At 57.1% G+C, this 15,638-nt stretch overlaps 1 long non-coding RNA gene across 2 annotated transcripts; it reads left to right on the top strand.

Moving 5' to 3' along the window:
• The first annotated feature begins 10,871 nt into the window (after positions 1-10,871).
• Positions 10,872-15,331, top strand: LOC114059796. Of its 2 annotated transcripts, none has more exons than XR_003571738.1 (3): positions 10,872-11,112; positions 15,016-15,092; positions 15,284-15,331. It is a non-coding gene; the product is annotated as an uncharacterized LOC114059796 (long non-coding RNA). The 2 variants fall into 2 exon arrangements; XR_003571737.1 differs by lacking the exon at positions 10,872-11,112 and adding an exon at positions 11,359-11,505.
• Positions 15,332-15,638: the final 307 nt, after the last annotated feature.

Genomic DNA, 15,638 nt, shown 5'->3' with positions numbered 1-15,638 from the left:
TTTCCAGCTTGGTTATTTCTCTCCCACCCTTCTGTCCAGCCCTCTGGGTCCCCCCCAGCAGCGATGCTGGCCGAGGTCCCCGTGCCCCCCACCTGTCCACGCGCTGCAGTCCTGCCAGAGCGTGGTGGGACGGTGTGATGAGCCGAGCTGGAGTCGCCCTGGCTGCTAAATCCCCACAGTTAATCCCAGCAGTGGCTGGGCTAAGCCAGCCTGGCTCCTCCCGGGGATATTTCCCGGCTTGACCTGCCCAGAGTTTTACCCAGCAGCGCCAACACCATTTTTTTTGGTAAAATAATATTATTAACGGGTCACGGAGATCCTCGGTGAGGCTCGTTTTGTTGGGACAAGTCTAAAACGAGCTGCCAAAGGTGAGTGGGCTCTGGGTGGCTTTCCAGGCTTGGCCTTGTGCTGGGTCAGCAGGAGCTGTCTGGGACAACCAGAGGGGCTCGACCACGGACAATCCATCATGCTCACTGGTGGTGCTTGGGGAGCTGTGCAGGTGGGCTGGGTGCCTCTTTTCAACTCTCAGAAGGTTCTCCAGAGCCGTCCCAGCCTGGCAAGAGGTAGATCCAGCTGGACCCAGCTCTGCCTTGCTGGGAGGAGGTAGCAAGAGCCTTTGTCCCCAGCTCCAGCCAGCGTTTGGACCGGCATCTGTTGGCCAGATGTGCACTCGGCAGAGGGGCGTGATGGCAGTGCATAAGATCTGTCCCTGCCTGGCAGAGACCTGGCAGGATTGAGCAGAAAGTTCTTGGGGAAAACTGCCCCAAAAATCCTCTCCAGCAGCATTCCACCCAGGTGGTTTGGAGCCCAGACCCTGGCACCCCGGTCACAGCAGTGCCTGAGCCCGGGGTGCCTGTGGGAACGACTGGAGCACATGGTGACAGCGATGGAGCTGGGCCAGCGTGGCGAGGGACAAAGCTCCAGGCCTGCAGGGACTGACTGAGCCTGCCTGTGCCCCAGCAGTGGCATTCCCAGCTCGGCTCCAACTGGGGTGGCACTGGCAAGAGGCTGCTGTGAGCTGGTTCCCAGTTCGTGCTGCTCGGGCAACAGCCGAAATCACTTAGCAGGGATGTGGTGGGGGGTGTTATGGGAAAAAGGAGTCTGACTGTTCCTTTTACGACTGTGGCTCAGGGTTGGGGCTGTGTGAAGGCACAGTCCTGGCACCCGGGAGGAGCCAGCCTCTACCCCATGCTGGGAGAGTGTCCTGGGGAGCAGCACACAGGGCCCTGCATGGGGGGTGCTGCTTCGTCCCACCCACAGCTGGGGCTGGGGACTGCTGGGAATGTCACCCTGGTCTGGCTGTGTCACCCCCAGCAGGGCTGTGCCTGGGGCTGTCGTTGGCATGGAGCAGTGGATGGGGAAGTGCCACTGGAGCATGGCAAACACGCCACACTGGCAGGGCAATGGCAAGGACCATGGGGATTAGCAGGGCAGATGAGCACTGGCAGGGGAGGGGAGCCATAGCAGGCATGTGGTGCTGGCAGGAAGGACATGGACATTATCAGGGGACAAAGAGAGCACGGGCTTCCCCATGTGGGAAAACAGGTTTGGGAGAAAGGAAGGAGGTGGAGACAGGGTGTGATTCAAACCCTTCCTGGGAGTGGGATGGGATGGGGGGGAGGTGAGATATGAGGAGGTTGGGAGATAAGGTGCTGGGTTCCCTCCACCCACTTCCAGCTCACTCCTGTGCTGGGCTGCATCCCTTTGCCTCCCAGGTGAGTGTGTAGGTGGATGGCCCTGCGCTGGATGACCTGGAGCCTTGCCTAACGAGCTCCTGTCCAGGCGGGACCTCAGGCATTCCCTGAGGGTGAACCCATCCTCTCCTCCACACTCAGCCCCCGCCAGGCACAGCCCCTGTGCCGGGCTGTCCCCACCCAGGGCTGCTGTCCCCAGGGTGCCCGCTGGCAGCCAGGTGACACAGGGTGCCTGGAACGATGATAACGAGCTCGGCACCGCACTGAGGGACAACCCTGGGCGCTACCACTAGGGCTGGCTTCGAGTCGCTCTTAATTAACATCCTCATTAAACAGAGTTAGCAGAAGGCCAACCAAACCTGCCTGTGGCCCTCGGGCATGCTGTCTCAGAGGGCACAGCCTGTCCTAATCCCTGCTTGGCCTTGGTGGCGTGGGAAGGGCCAGTTAGTGACACCAGGTGAGGCCAGACCCTGGTGTGGGGTTGGTCCAGTGGTGGTTTCCACGTGGAGTGGCCTGGCTTGGCGAGGATGGATTTCAGGGTGAGCTGCAGGCGAAGCTGGAACGCCCACACTACTGCCAGAAACACCCCCCATCCTGGCACAGGGGCACCCCAGCACTTCGTGGGGTGCCGGGCTCGCCTGTGGGGTGTCACCCACCCCGAGCCCCCCGCGCTGGGTCTCAGCCTGCTGCCGTGGGCTGACGAGCTCTTCGCCTCGCCCCGCCGTCCCCCGGGCTGCAATTAGCAGCCTGACCCCGGGCTGACCCGCCCCCCCGGCGTGGGGATGGGGCAGGATGCAGGAAGCGCCGAACAAAATGTGCTTCAGCTGAGCCGGATGGCGGGCTCGCTGCGAGCGCCGCCGGCCAGGCGTGACCTCCCGGCTGCCTGATCCCACTGCCGGGGCTCGGGGGCTGCTGGGGCGGCCGGGGCCGAGGGCTGGGCAAGGGAGGCTGCGAGAACCTTGCTGGTGGGGTGGGAATGTCCACGAGTGCCGAATGCTGGTTGCTGAGAGGGGACCCAGTGCATGCCCGTTCACCCCAAGAGCGGGTTGGGGTGTTGGGATCTGCTCAGGCTTCCATGGTAGGGACACTGCACGTCCCAGCGGGCTCTCAGGGATGCTGTGCTTTTTGTTATCTCTGTACCAGAGCAAGCCTGAAAAGGGCTTTTCTCAGGGAGAAGGAACCATGGAAGATACTTTATCCATGAAGGCTTGACATCCACATCACCTCTGAGGCTTACAGAATTCCTGACCTACCGTCACACTGAGATCTCCCTGTGCCTGAGCAGGGGCAGGAGGATGTTTATCCAACAGCATTCTTTGTAAGGACCCTTTCAAAGGTCCTTGGGTGGGAGCTGACAGGTGAGAGCTGAAACCCATTCCTACATCCCACCACCCCAGGTGTCCCAGGCAAGGCAGAGCTCCAGTGGCTCCAGCTGGCCAAGTGCCTTGGCTGGCTGCCCTGCTGTGGTTCTGCAGGAGGCTGGGGATGTCACTGCAGCCATCACAGGGTGGTTTCTGCACAGAAACTGCCCGAGGTCCTCCTGCCTTGGGGACTGGAGTGCACCACAGCTGGAATCCTGCCTGTGCTGTGTCCATGGAGAAGCTGTCTTGGTCTGGAGTCAACTCCCAGCCCTGCACCACGATCAATGCCTGATTATCCCTGATGAGCGGGCAGGTGCTCCCCGATCCGTGCCGCTCTCCCAGCCAGCGCCCGGCGCTCCACAGCCCACGCCGAGCCGCGGCGGCTCCCGCGTAATCGGGGACTGGCTGCTGTGCCAAGGCCGCTTTCAGCACTGCGTCAAGATGTTTTAAGGCCAGAGCAGTCAGGATTTGTGAGAAATAGGTCGGCCTGTGACAGCAGAAGGAGGCTACTCAGTGCAAGACGTGGCGTTACCGGGCACGGTGTGAGCCTTCAGCCCTCGGCTGACGGTGGGTGGACGACAGCGGCTGAGCAGGGGCTTAGCAGAGGTGACAGGTACCACCAGGCTGAGCTGGGGGTTTGCAGCCTGCAGCCTGCCTCGCCCTCAGCCAGGCTTTGGAGCTGACAGCCCTGGATAAGCATTGGTTGGCAAGTTGTGTCTCCCCCCACAAAGTGCTGCAAGTGGATGTGGTGCTCATGGAGGTGTCCAGATTGTATTGTGGATAGTGGGAACACAGGACCAGGATGCCCTATCCTTGTCCCCTCAGCCAATCCTGCAGTCCCCCTTGTAGCTCTGACCCACCCTTGTAGCTCTGAGCCAGGGCTGGAAGATGAGATGCCCATGGGGCAGGAAGAATGCCCTGCCCTCTCCTACCTTGCCTTTGAGAACCTTAGGCTGGATTCTCCTGCAGCAGGGCTGGCTGGATACGGTGCCCCAAGCCTGCCCCATCACACAGCCCATCTCCTGGAGCTCAAAGGAGCCTGGGGCAAGCCTACCAGGGCTGAAGGAGCTGTTTCTCTGTGTGTTGTAGGCAAACCCATGAGTCAACAAGTGCTTATCACAGGTTACACTAAACCCAGGAAGGGTGCAGGAACAGGGCAAGCATGGATGAGACCTCCCTAATCATTAAGTTCCTTGATGATCCATCTGGTCCCACCTGCTTTCTGGCTTTGCCTGTTCTCTTCCACCTGGTTGAAGGGAAATTGTGACCAGGCCACCTCCTGCCATGAAGGTTCCTTTTGGACAAGAAGACATAACAGGACAATCTTCCCCTCTCATCCCTGCACGTGCCACATCAGAGCATCATTTTGCCCTGGCAGAGCCCTGGGTGACCCTGGGTTTCTGCATCTCCTCACCTGCCCTTGCCACTGAGGTGTCCTGGGGGGTTTGGGTGTGGGCAGGTAGGTGATGCCAGCACCCACCTGCCTTCTGTCCTTGCAGGGGGGGACAGCAGCAGTGAGAGCCAGCTAAGCCCACCCCCCGGAGCTGAGGGCCAATGCCTCCATCAGCACATCCCGCTTGACCTTTACAGTCATTAATTTCTGCATTTTACCTGACGTGCTGGCCCTGTGCTTTTGAAAGCTCCATCTGCTGTGGGCAGTGATACCTCCGGCTGTGGCATGGCCATGACCCTCCTCACCTCCAGCAGAATTAGTTTTCCAGCTCTGGGAGTGGACCAGGCGGGAGACTGGCCTTGCAAGTCCTGCACCTCCCTCTGGCAGAGCTGAACCGTGCTGGACAGTGAGCAGGAGAGCTCAGCACAGCTCAGCACCTCTCAGCTGTGCCCTGTCACCCTCTGGATGCTCCCAATCCCATGATGGTGGCATTGATGCCATTGGCAACCCTCTGCCTTGCCATCACGGGCACACATCTCCCACTGCCAGGCAACCAGGGCACCAGCCCCGTGGGAGATGCTCCTCCAGCAAGACTCTGCCTCCCTGAGCAAGAGACGCCCTTCTCCTTGCTGCCAGGCAGGGGCTTTGCTATAGGTTTTTCTCGGTGCTTTTAACTGGAGCAGGTGGGGTGAAACACAGATCTGGCGTGTGTGCTCCCCTCTCCCTGCAGCCAGAGATGGGGTGCAGGCACTGGCCTCGCCCTGAGCCGCAGCTCCTGCCGTTGTGCGGGCCGGGAGGGCTCCCACCGGCAGCACGGTTCGCTGCCCTGCCGAGAGTCCTGACATTTCTCCACCGAGACAGCCGCAGGGGGAGGTAGAAATTGGCTTTGCTGCAAGTACGTGCGTGTGAAGGGGGCTCCCTGCCCCCCCACCCCGGCTCCAGCCCGTGGAGCGCCTGAGCTGCCTGGTGCCCCTGTCACCTCTCCTGGGGCAGGGCTTGGCTGTGGTCCCTTCCAGAAGAGGCAGGAGCGTGGCAGGGGATGATGCTGCAGGGGCAGTGGTGCTCCTGCAGGCTTGGGGGACACCGAGCTGGGGGAAGGGGTCGGGGCAGGGCAAGACATGAGGGGTTGGGGAGTGCAGAGGGAAAGGGAGAACACTTGTCCTTCGGGCAGAAGAACGAGAGAAAAGGGCAGGAGAAGAGGCAGGATGTGGGGGTGGGAAAGGACAGAGCAGGGATGGGAGTCCTTGGGGAAAACACAATCTGTTGGGTGAGGGGAGCAGCTGAGGTCTCGGTGCCCCCACATCCTGCCAGTCCCACCATGACGTGGGCCATTGGGCACCCACATTTAAGCCCCAGGTGGCAAAGATGGGCAGCAAGACAGAGTTTGGCCCTCCAAGGTGAGCGGTGCTGAGGGCTGTGGGATGCCCAGGGGCGTTCCAGCGATGGGTGCTGACCTGCTCCCGCCCTGGGGAGGCTCTGCACCCCGAGCCACCTCTCCAGCACAGCACGGAGCTGCCGCCTCCGTCCTCCCACCTCCATTTTCTTACGTCTCCAGACAAAGTGACCGTTTATCCGCTTGGATTTCAAGCTGTGTGCACAGCCCCGCGCTCACCCCTTCGGCTGGACACGGGGAGGAAGAGGAATGCGACCAGGCAGGTTTGTGCAAACACAGGCACTGCGTGGTCCCCCTCGGTCTTTAGTCTGGTAAGCAAAATCAGCATCTAATCCAGATCAAACAGGACTTTAGCTCCTGTCAAAGGACTGATCCCCTATTCTGCCCAGGCTGTGGTATTTAAAGGGACATGGCCAGGTTAAGTACAGCTGGAAACAAAGGGGTTTGTGAAAAATCATCATCATAAAAACAACAACAACAAAAGCTGGGAAAGATTAGCGGGGAGGAGAGACTATAATGAAATATAACTGCCAAAGAAAACTGTGGTTAATGGAGACATCTCCCTGGAGCATTTGAGACCTCAGGTAGTGGAGGAGGAAAGGAATAAGTGAAACCACTCAGAATCCAGCTGCAAAACAAACCAGGCTGTTCCTGGATCAGGGCAAGATCTGCCTTTCTTTCTCCTCTCTCTCCTCTCTCCTCTCCCAAACACCCCCATGAAGGAACTGGATGCAATAATGGACAATTTGTTTATTTGACTGCCAGCCTGCACTGGGAGCACTCCCAGTCTGCTCTGGGTGCTGGGCAGTGGTGCTGGGGGGCACATCCCCTCGGAGCACCAGGATGCCTCCTCAGACTGGCACAGCCCTGTGCCACAGCCCCGGATAGGATTTAGCCACCCGACTTCTCCTGACCTTAATAACTGGCGCTGACTTAACTGGGAGTCTGGTGGCTAAATCCCGTGTGAGTCTGGAAGTGTAGGAGTCAGTGTCACAAGTAATTTATTCCACGCATCTCTCAGCCTCCTAAACTTGGGGAAGCCAGTTCTTAACACACATCCCAGTGCTGCCACAGCCCTGGCTGAGCAGATCTGCAGCAGCCTCTCATTACACCCAGTTTTCTCCTCATCCCCTTTCCCTCTCCATGGCTGGCTTGCCCAGGCTGGAGACCAAGGCCCTGCTCAGGCCTCTCTCCCAGCCCAGGAATAGGCACCTTACAGACCTGGGCAAAGCCTCTGCTGCCCACAGCCCCATGGAGCATCCTCCTGGTCATGGACAAGTCCTACCTCTGAAGTGGGAGAAGACACCCCCAAGCCTACAGCTGGAATAGGTACAACTCCTGCCAGAAAGGTCTGGCTCACTTGTGGATGCTTGCACAGGGATGCTGTATCCCAGGGACCTCAGTCCTGCTCTGTGGATGCCAACAGTCCAATGCAGCTCTTCTGCCTCATCCCAAATCGCTGCTCGGGTGTGTTGAGTTTGGAAAACCAGAGGAAACTCTCCAGCTGAGCTCTGTGGTGCTGGAGCTGAGTGAGTGCAGGGTGGAATGCCCATGGAAAGGGAGCCAAGGGTGAGGAGGGCCAGGTGGTCCTGCTCCACTGGATACACAGAAGCCTTTCCTGGGGTTTCTGGCCCCTTTCAGAGCCAAAGTGCTGGAAGCAGGAGGGGACCTCCCGAGACACAGCCCCCTCAGGGACAGGAGTGTCCAGCCCTGGCACCCCCTCACTGCCTGGGGATGCAGCCACTCTGTCCTCAGAGCCGTTGGATTTCTCACATCCACATCCCTGACTCTGCTCTCCAACGTGACCAAACCCAGTGGCCTGGATCTCTCCCAGGCATGACCACATGTGGGCTGCTCCCTCTCCTTCAGCATCTGCTCAGACAGACACTGCCAGCAACCTCTGCCAGGCCATGGGGATGCCGAGGGCTGCGGGCTGTGGCACAGGCAGGAAGGCTCTGTGGGCAAGCAGAGGGGTGCAGGCAGCAACTGGCAGGAGCTTCCCAGTGGGCTGGTGGTGGAGAGCTGGGGCTGCAGGGAGGGTTTGTCAGCCAGGCTGGTCTCATCCCTGCTGCCTGCAGAGCAGGACGGACCTCTGTGGCTGGAGAGTTCAAACTGGGTTACAGCCACTGCCACAGCCTGAACATCACATTCGTATTCCAGTCACATTTTTGGGGCATCTCTTCCCTTCTTGGCCGTGGCAGAGCTCCAGGAGGGCAGGGAAAAGAGGGAAATGGACCTAAGTTGCTGTTTCTCTGCTGCTCCAGCTGTCTCTGAGGAGTGTGCCAGGTGTCCCGAGTCATGTCTGGGCTGAGCAGAGCTGAGCTGACACCCAGCACAACCTGGGCTCGTGCATTTGCTGCCCAGGAGCCTTCTTGTTCCTCCCACAATCAGGTCACAGCCTGTCCCATCTCGGCGAGGCAGGTGCTGTGGGTGCAGGCAGGGGTGGACTTGCCTTTGCTGCCCAGCACAGACGGGTGTCAGCCCAGCAGCAGCCACAGGAGGCTGGAGACCTGCCCTGGGGCTTGCCCTCTGCAGCCCTCCCGGAGGGCAGGCACAGGGCTGGCACATCTGGCAGAGCCAGCAAGCCCTGCCTGCACCCAGGTGTTGATGGGCTGGGGACATGGGACAATTTGGGAATATAGCTTAGAAAACATGGCTGTGCTAGGGCATGAGCGCTCTTGAGTTTGTCAGCCTTGTCCTCCTCCTCCTTCAGGGTCCTATGGATGTGTTTGGTCTCGGTGAGCCATTGCTTGCTTCACCAGGTAACCCCTGCCTCCCTCTCCTCCTGCCTCTGGAGCTCTGGTGGGAAATGAATCCCTTCTGATGGTGGAAGGTCTTGGAGGAAGCTGTTGTGTCTGCAATCTCCATGTATGATGGGCCATCACCAGCTCCATTTGCCCCCAGGTGGGATCCAGGAGGATGCTCCAGTGGTGAGGTGTGAAGCAAGAGAGTTCATACCAGAGTTTAAACTGTCATGCAGGTGCAGCTTTCAAACCTGGCAGAGGGAGATTAGGGCAAAAAAAAGCAAGAAGGAAGAGAAAACACAAACATCCCACCTCCACCTTGCAAAGCCCTTGAGCCACAGCACCAGGACTGGGAGCATCTCATCCCTACAGACCCTGCCTGAGTTCCTTCCCTGCACATCAGCTGCTGGGCTGCCCTCTGCTCCTTGGGAGATCCCTGTTTTCCAGAAGATGAGCATATTCTGTGGCATTGCCAGTGTGGAAACTACTCTCCAAACAACCATTTCTAGGGGCTGATAATTCCCCTAAGTGTGTGTGCAGCCCTTGGGAAATGGAGCAGGGCCCAGCACAGCCACTTCATTCTTGATTCCAGGCAAGGCAATGGGAAAAGCTTCGTGGTCCTGCTTGGTGAGCAAAACTGTCTTCTCAGAAATGAGTTTTTGCTTGAATTTTGGAGAGAAAAATGTAGTCTGACTCAGCCACAAAGCATGGAAAATTTCAAGCAGGCAGCTGATCTGTGGCAAAAAGTATCCTTGGGCTGGGAGAATGAGTGGGGTTTGTATTGTTTGGGCTGTTAAATCAAAAACCCAGGGGAAAGAAATCACTTTGGGTCAACCCAAAATGAACTGTTCTAGATATTCTTTCTCAAACACAAAAAAGTGTTGCTTTAACAGCAGGAGGCCCTTGGTTTTACCCACTATTGATATAAATTACTTTTCTAGATGGCAAGTGAAAAGTTGCAAAGTTCCTCTAATACCACAGAAGTCAAAAATAAACACTTTGCTTATCCCAAGATAACAGATGTTCCTTGTTCTTTCAGATGGAGCCCAAATTTGCAGATCAGAGAATTATGGACTCACAGAATATCCTCAGTTGGAAGGGACCCACAAGGATCATCCAGTCCAACTCCTGGCCCTGCACAGGACACCCCAACAATCCCACCCTGTGCCTGAGACTGTTGTCTAAGAACATTCCGAGATATGACAGGCTTGGGACCAGAACCACTTCCCTGGGGAGCCTGTTCAGTGCCTGACTACCCTCTGAGGGAAGAACCTTTTCCTAACATCTAAACTAAACCTCCCCTGACACAGCTTCATGCTGTTCCCTTGGGTCCTACTGCTGGTCACCAGAGAGTAATAATTAGAGTCTCTCTGAAAATAGAGATTCTGGTGGATAAACTATTAGTGTGAACAATTCCAGCCTGGCTGGGAAGTTGTGGACGGATCCATGATGGGGTCTGCCCTTCCTGCATCATCACCCAGAGGCTGCTGAGTGCTGATCAACCTTTACTGCGTGTGCTGGGGGGATGGCTGGCAGTGCAGCCATGGTCCTCTGGCCAGGATATGGGCTCAGCCTGCTTGTGCCAGGTAGTTATCCCTGCTGGCTTTGCCCATGGATCCAGCTCTGGAGCTGAGAAGCGAAGGCAGGATGGGTGGGATGTGCAGCACTGGCTGTGGCTCTGGCTGAGGTGGGGGAGGATGCAGGACCCTCTCTAGGAGAATATCAGGGTATTCAGTTCATGATTTTCCTGTTTGTCCCAGCTGGAATGGGCCTCTCCACCATGACACAGGTCCCAGCAGACACACCCCATGCCTCTGCATGCCCAATGCTCCCGCTCCTGGCCAAGGCCACCTCAGAGAAGACAGAACCCTGAGCAAGTCCCCCCCTCAGGAGGCCACAAACACCCCTTCTCCTTCTGGAGCAGGCTTTTCAGCCCCAAATCTGTGCCAGTTTTGAGAGGGAGTGGTTCTGGGCTCCCATGGAGCTCTCACCCAGACAGGATCTGGCCCATGGGGTGGGGAGGTGGAATATCCTGCCTTCCATCTCCTTGTACTCCTGGCTCAGCTTCACAGGTTGCAGGTGGGGTTTGGCCAGGTGGACCCACTAGTCCTTTTAGAGGTCTCCTCTTGCCCTTCCTTAGGCAGGATCGGAGCACCAGAGCCCCTCGTGGCTGGGACAGCCTCTCACCCCATCCTATCCCTTGCTCCGGGGAGCTCCCGCAGCTGCCCTGCTTTGTGCTCTGCTTCCCCGGCCCCGGTTATGCAAGCGGCTTTGGAAGCAAGACAAAACTGCAGCGGGAAGAAATCATTACACGGCTCTGGTGGGAAAAAGATATTATCCTGCGTCGCCAGCGAGACTGGCCGTCGGCAGGTAGGGCCCGGAGGAGCGCTGCGTGGCAGGATGATCGCTGATAAGAGGCCGGGTCCTGCTCCGGTGGCCTCGGGAGAGGGAAGCGCCGCGCAGCGAAGCTATGGAAACGGCCAGGCCGGGTGCGGGAGCGGTAATTGGGCCACTCGCATCACCGCAGGTACGCCCGGCCCTTTGTGTGCGCCACGCCGGAAAAGAGCGCGGCTGCGGGGGGGTGGAAAAAAAACAAAACAAAACAAAAAACCCACAAAAAACGGCCATGGAAAAGTTGCTCCGCTGGAAGCAGCAGCTGCCCCCCGGCCGTGGCCCCCCTTCCCCGGCCCCCCGCTCTGCCTTTGAGTCACCTCGGCGGCGTGACGGCTGCATCCGCCCCGCGCGAAGGTCACGCTTAAAAGCATTGGACATGGCTGGGCGCGGAGGTGGGAGAGGCGCTGCACAAGTCGCATCGCGTTTGAAGGAGTTGCGGCCAGGGCAAAAACCTCCCCAACGTGCCCTTCGAGGGAGGGGGCTCCCGCCGCCCTTTCATTATTTGCCAAGAAACGTAAGCCCAGAGGTCCGTGAAATTGTCAGGATGTGTGAAATCAGGCACCGCCGGGCAGCTTCTCCTGCGCGACCATTTTAAATATTTAACGCGTTGATTATACAACGTGTTCGCATTGAAGCGCCGGTGTGGGCCCCGGACCCGGCGTTTGGGGAGAGGGGGGTGCTTGTGTCTGTGTGCGTGGGGGGTGGATTTGGGATTTGGCCACCCTGCCCTGGGCTCCTGGCAGCCGCCGCAGCGCCGGCGGGGGGGCAGGCGGGGAGGCTGTGCGGGAGGCACTCAGGCGGCGAGCCGCTCCTGCTCGGGAGCCTCCGAGTGACAAACGCGCTCGGGAGCAGGAATTCATTCCTGTAAATATGTTTGCATTATTTATTTTAAGCATTTTTATAAATCATAATAGGAGAGACATCTGCTGTTAAAACTGCAAACTGCATTCATGCCTAGGGCAAGGCGGGAAAGAGGCTTTTGCCCGGGAAAGCTTGGCAAACTTCGGGGAGCACCGCGGATTTGGGGGGGAGAAAGGGGTGGGTGGGGGGGAAATGTGCGGGGGCATTTTCCTGGTGGGAATTAAACATGACGACTCCTTCCCTGGGGCTTTATTTAGGTCCTTCCTGCCGCCTCCACCCCCTCTGGCTTTTGACACCTCTTTATTTTGAAGCTTTATCATGAGGATGGCATCTCCCTCTCGCTTTCCCGATGGCTGGGACTAAAGCACCCCACTCGTCTGAGGAGATACACCAGGGCATGTGGATATCGGTGGGTCTCATCTCCCTCGGGTGCAGCTGAGAGATCCGGAAGGGAATCTGGTACCTCTCAGTGATGGCACAGCATTCACACAAAAAATCCCTCTCCCTGAGCCCAGTGGCATCCGCAGGTTCCCCGGAGCCGAGAGCTCCTGGAGACGGCCGTGGCTGGTTCTGGGTGAGGGGAGGAAGCTCCGGGTGACTCTGACTCACCGCGGCACAAGATTAATTGCCGGGCGTTGCAGGAGGTTTATCACTGCCACCCGCGGCTGCCGGCTCGCTCTGCCCGGGGAGCCGGGGCGAGGAGGGGCCGCTGGGACCCCTGTCCTCCCGGAGCGCCTTGGGTGCCGCGGTGGAGCCGGCGAGGGGGAGGCGATGCTGGGTTATCTCCCCTCCGCACGCCCCGCAGGCAGCCCCATCCATCAGCCCCAGGGGGCAGGGAGTCCTGGATCTGCTCCCTGGACAGGTCACGACGCCCTCTGCCTCAGTTCCCTGCCCCTCAGGGCAGGCTGTGTTTGAGTTGGGCTCTCCCTGCCACGCTCAGCCCCTGTTTTTGAGCTGTTCTCCTTTGCAGAGAGGCCCCACCATGGGGAGCGAGTGGCAAATCCACTCTCCAGGGCTCATCCAGACTCCCCTTCCATCCTGATGTCCTCGGCCATCCTGTCCCACAGCACTCTGACAAGCTCAGCAACTGTGATGAACAAAATCTTTTGCATAATCAATAATTAATGTCTGGGGTTTCCAAGCAGCTAATTAATCTCCTGGTGAATCGTGAAAAAAATATTTAGGATAATTGTAGGTGTTTTCAAGCCAGGTGAGCAGAGGTTCACACTCAGCCCAGGCTCTTGGGTCAACCCCCATCCATCCCTGGAGAGCTTCTTGCTCCAAGTGATGCTGTTCATTGCCAGGGAGTGGACAATATTGATCATAAATATTTGCCTAATGAGATCATATCTGCTTTCCAGCATATGCAGTGAGTGACCTCAAAAGGCCTGGTGTCCTTTGGGTGAGCTCCCAACGAGCTTAATTGTCTATCTGAGTCTTGCAGCTCTGGAGGTGACCTGCACCGGGGTGTGTGGTGGGGTCAGGTCAGACCCAGCCTTGCTGGGAATACTGGAGGCAGGGAGCAGACCTTTGCTGGGGCACATCGGGGCATCCCACCCCAGTGCTCCCACCCGAAAGCTGGGAAATGCAGCACATAAACAACTCGGGCTCCAGCTTTAGGCCAAGATTTGAGAGGATTTCTCTGGTCACTGGTTTCGAATTCAGGGAATATCACAGGCTTCATCCACCCCATCCCCAACAAATTCTGACTTGGGAAACCTCTGCTGGGTTCACTACAATTTTCAGCAGCAGTTGGGCTTGGATACACCAGCCTCAGGCGAAGGCTTTGACCCAATTTCAAGCAACTTGGAGGGTTGAAAAGTCCTCGAAGCAGCTGTTTCTCCCTGTGCCTTTCAGGGACCCTGTGTGGCTCTGCCCTGCTGTATCCCTGTGAGGTCTGGTAGATCAATCCCAAGGCAGATCCGCAGCCGTGGCTCCTCCCTGGTGACCAGGGCAGGGCTTTGCAGTCCCTGATCAGGTCCCTGACAGACGTGCCTGCGTGCTGGGCGTTGCTCAGGTCCGGGCTTGCTGCAGTCCATTATGTGTGAACAGGCTGTGAGTTCGCTCTCCCCAGCGCTGGCTCCTCAGCTCGTCCCAGAATAGCCAAGTCACTGACTCGTGGCTCATTTTGAACGATTGCCAAGCAGCTGCAGCTGTCCTTGACTTTATCTCTGCTCCAGTGTGGCTTTGCCCAGCTCCACAAGTTCACACTAGGAGACTCCACTCCCCCTTCCCAGAATAGAAGACACCCAGGGCCCAGCGTCAGCAAGTTTGGCAGCTGTGGGAAGTGTCATCCTTTGAGCAATCAGTAATTAGTCTGGTTGAAAGGCCAGAGTCCTTGTGGCTAATGAGTAGCTTGAGATGAGACCTACAACCTCCTGACCCTCTTAGAGTCTTGCTGGTGCCTTCCCAAGGCTTCCTGGATTGCTCCCACCTTTATGCTGGCTCCCAGATGGCCCTCGGTCATGGAGGGTGGTCTTCCCCAGCAGATCCAAAGCTCATGGCCAGCTCTTGCTTGGTCAAATCTGGTTATCCCCCGTCCCTCTTCACACTGCCTGTTCTCCACACTGCTCTCAACCACATTTCCATCACACCTTGTATGTCCCCACTCACTTATGGTCTCCAACCTACCTGTCCACGGCTACAATGTCTGGAACTGCTGTCTCTGCAACCAGGGCTGGCCTCAGTCAATGCTGGTTGGGGAGACATTGTAGGGACACTGTTGTAGGCAGAGGGAAGATGGTTGATGGTTGTTGATGATGCTGATACCCAGATCTGCTTCTGATGGATGGAGCTAACTCCTGTATCTCCAGCCCCTCCTAATCCAGCTTCATCCAGGAAAAAAACATAACTCACCTTCTGGAGAGCTCACCTTGACTACGTGAGCACTGTTTTTTGGGTTTGGCTCATGCTGTGAGGGACTGTGAAATCAGCACAGAACAGATGATTCACCCAGGGGAAGAGGCTGATCAGGCAGCACTTGCTTTTCTGTGCAGGTGTTTTGTGCACTCAGCCACTGGTTCCTCAGGAGCAGTATGGAAAACGAAGGCAGGGTGGGATTAAGGGATTTACCTGAGACCTCTCAAGCCTCCTTTTCCCTTGTTTTACCTGCTAAATATCTCTGCTTCCTTAGAGAAAGTTGAACTCTGGCAGACAGTGGCTTTTTTTCCTTCAGAGGTGTTCCAGGATAGGAATGTTCACAGTCCTGTGTTATCCAGTGTCAGCAGAGGGGTGGGAACACCTTGGACTGAGGTAAGTCAGCTGATTTATCATTCCTGATTCTTAGAGCAGTCCAGAGTATGATGGGATGGGATCTTCTCAGCTGCCTTCACTTTTAGCGGGATTGGAATGAAGAGGCTCAATAGAGTTTGAAGTAGTTCTCTCTTTCTTTTTTTTCTTTTAATCCTTTTTTTTCTCCTTTCTTTTTTCCCTTCTTTCTGAAGGCAGATCTTTACCTTTTCAGAGAGGCAAGAGCAGCAGCAGTGGGAGATTTATCCTTGAGAAGGGGAAGATGCAGGGGAATCCTGTGAGGAGGTTATTGAGAAGACAGCCAGACTCTTCAGAGTGGTGAGAGGAAGAGAGACAACAGGTATTAGGTAAGTTAAGAGAATTTCAGACTGATGGTAAAAACACACTTTTTTTCCATGAAGGCGGCCAAGCATGAGCAGCTTGCCCAGAGAAGCTGTGCCATCTCCGTCCTCTGAGGCTTCCAAGCCCCCACTGGACAATGAGATCTTATAGTGGACCTTGCTTTGAGCAGAAGGTTGAACAAGAGGCCTGCTGGGGTCCCCTCTGACC

Source organism: Empidonax traillii, unplaced genomic scaffold (assembly GCF_003031625.1).
Source record: "Empidonax traillii isolate 1590-97213 ecotype Southwest subspecies unplaced genomic scaffold, ASM303162v1 scaffold242:size1152717, whole genome shotgun sequence".
NCBI classification, from domain to species: domain Eukaryota; kingdom Metazoa; phylum Chordata; class Aves; order Passeriformes; family Tyrannidae; genus Empidonax; species Empidonax traillii.
Note: the sequence above shows the minus strand (reverse complement) of the source record. Positions and strands in the feature narration are given on the sequence as shown.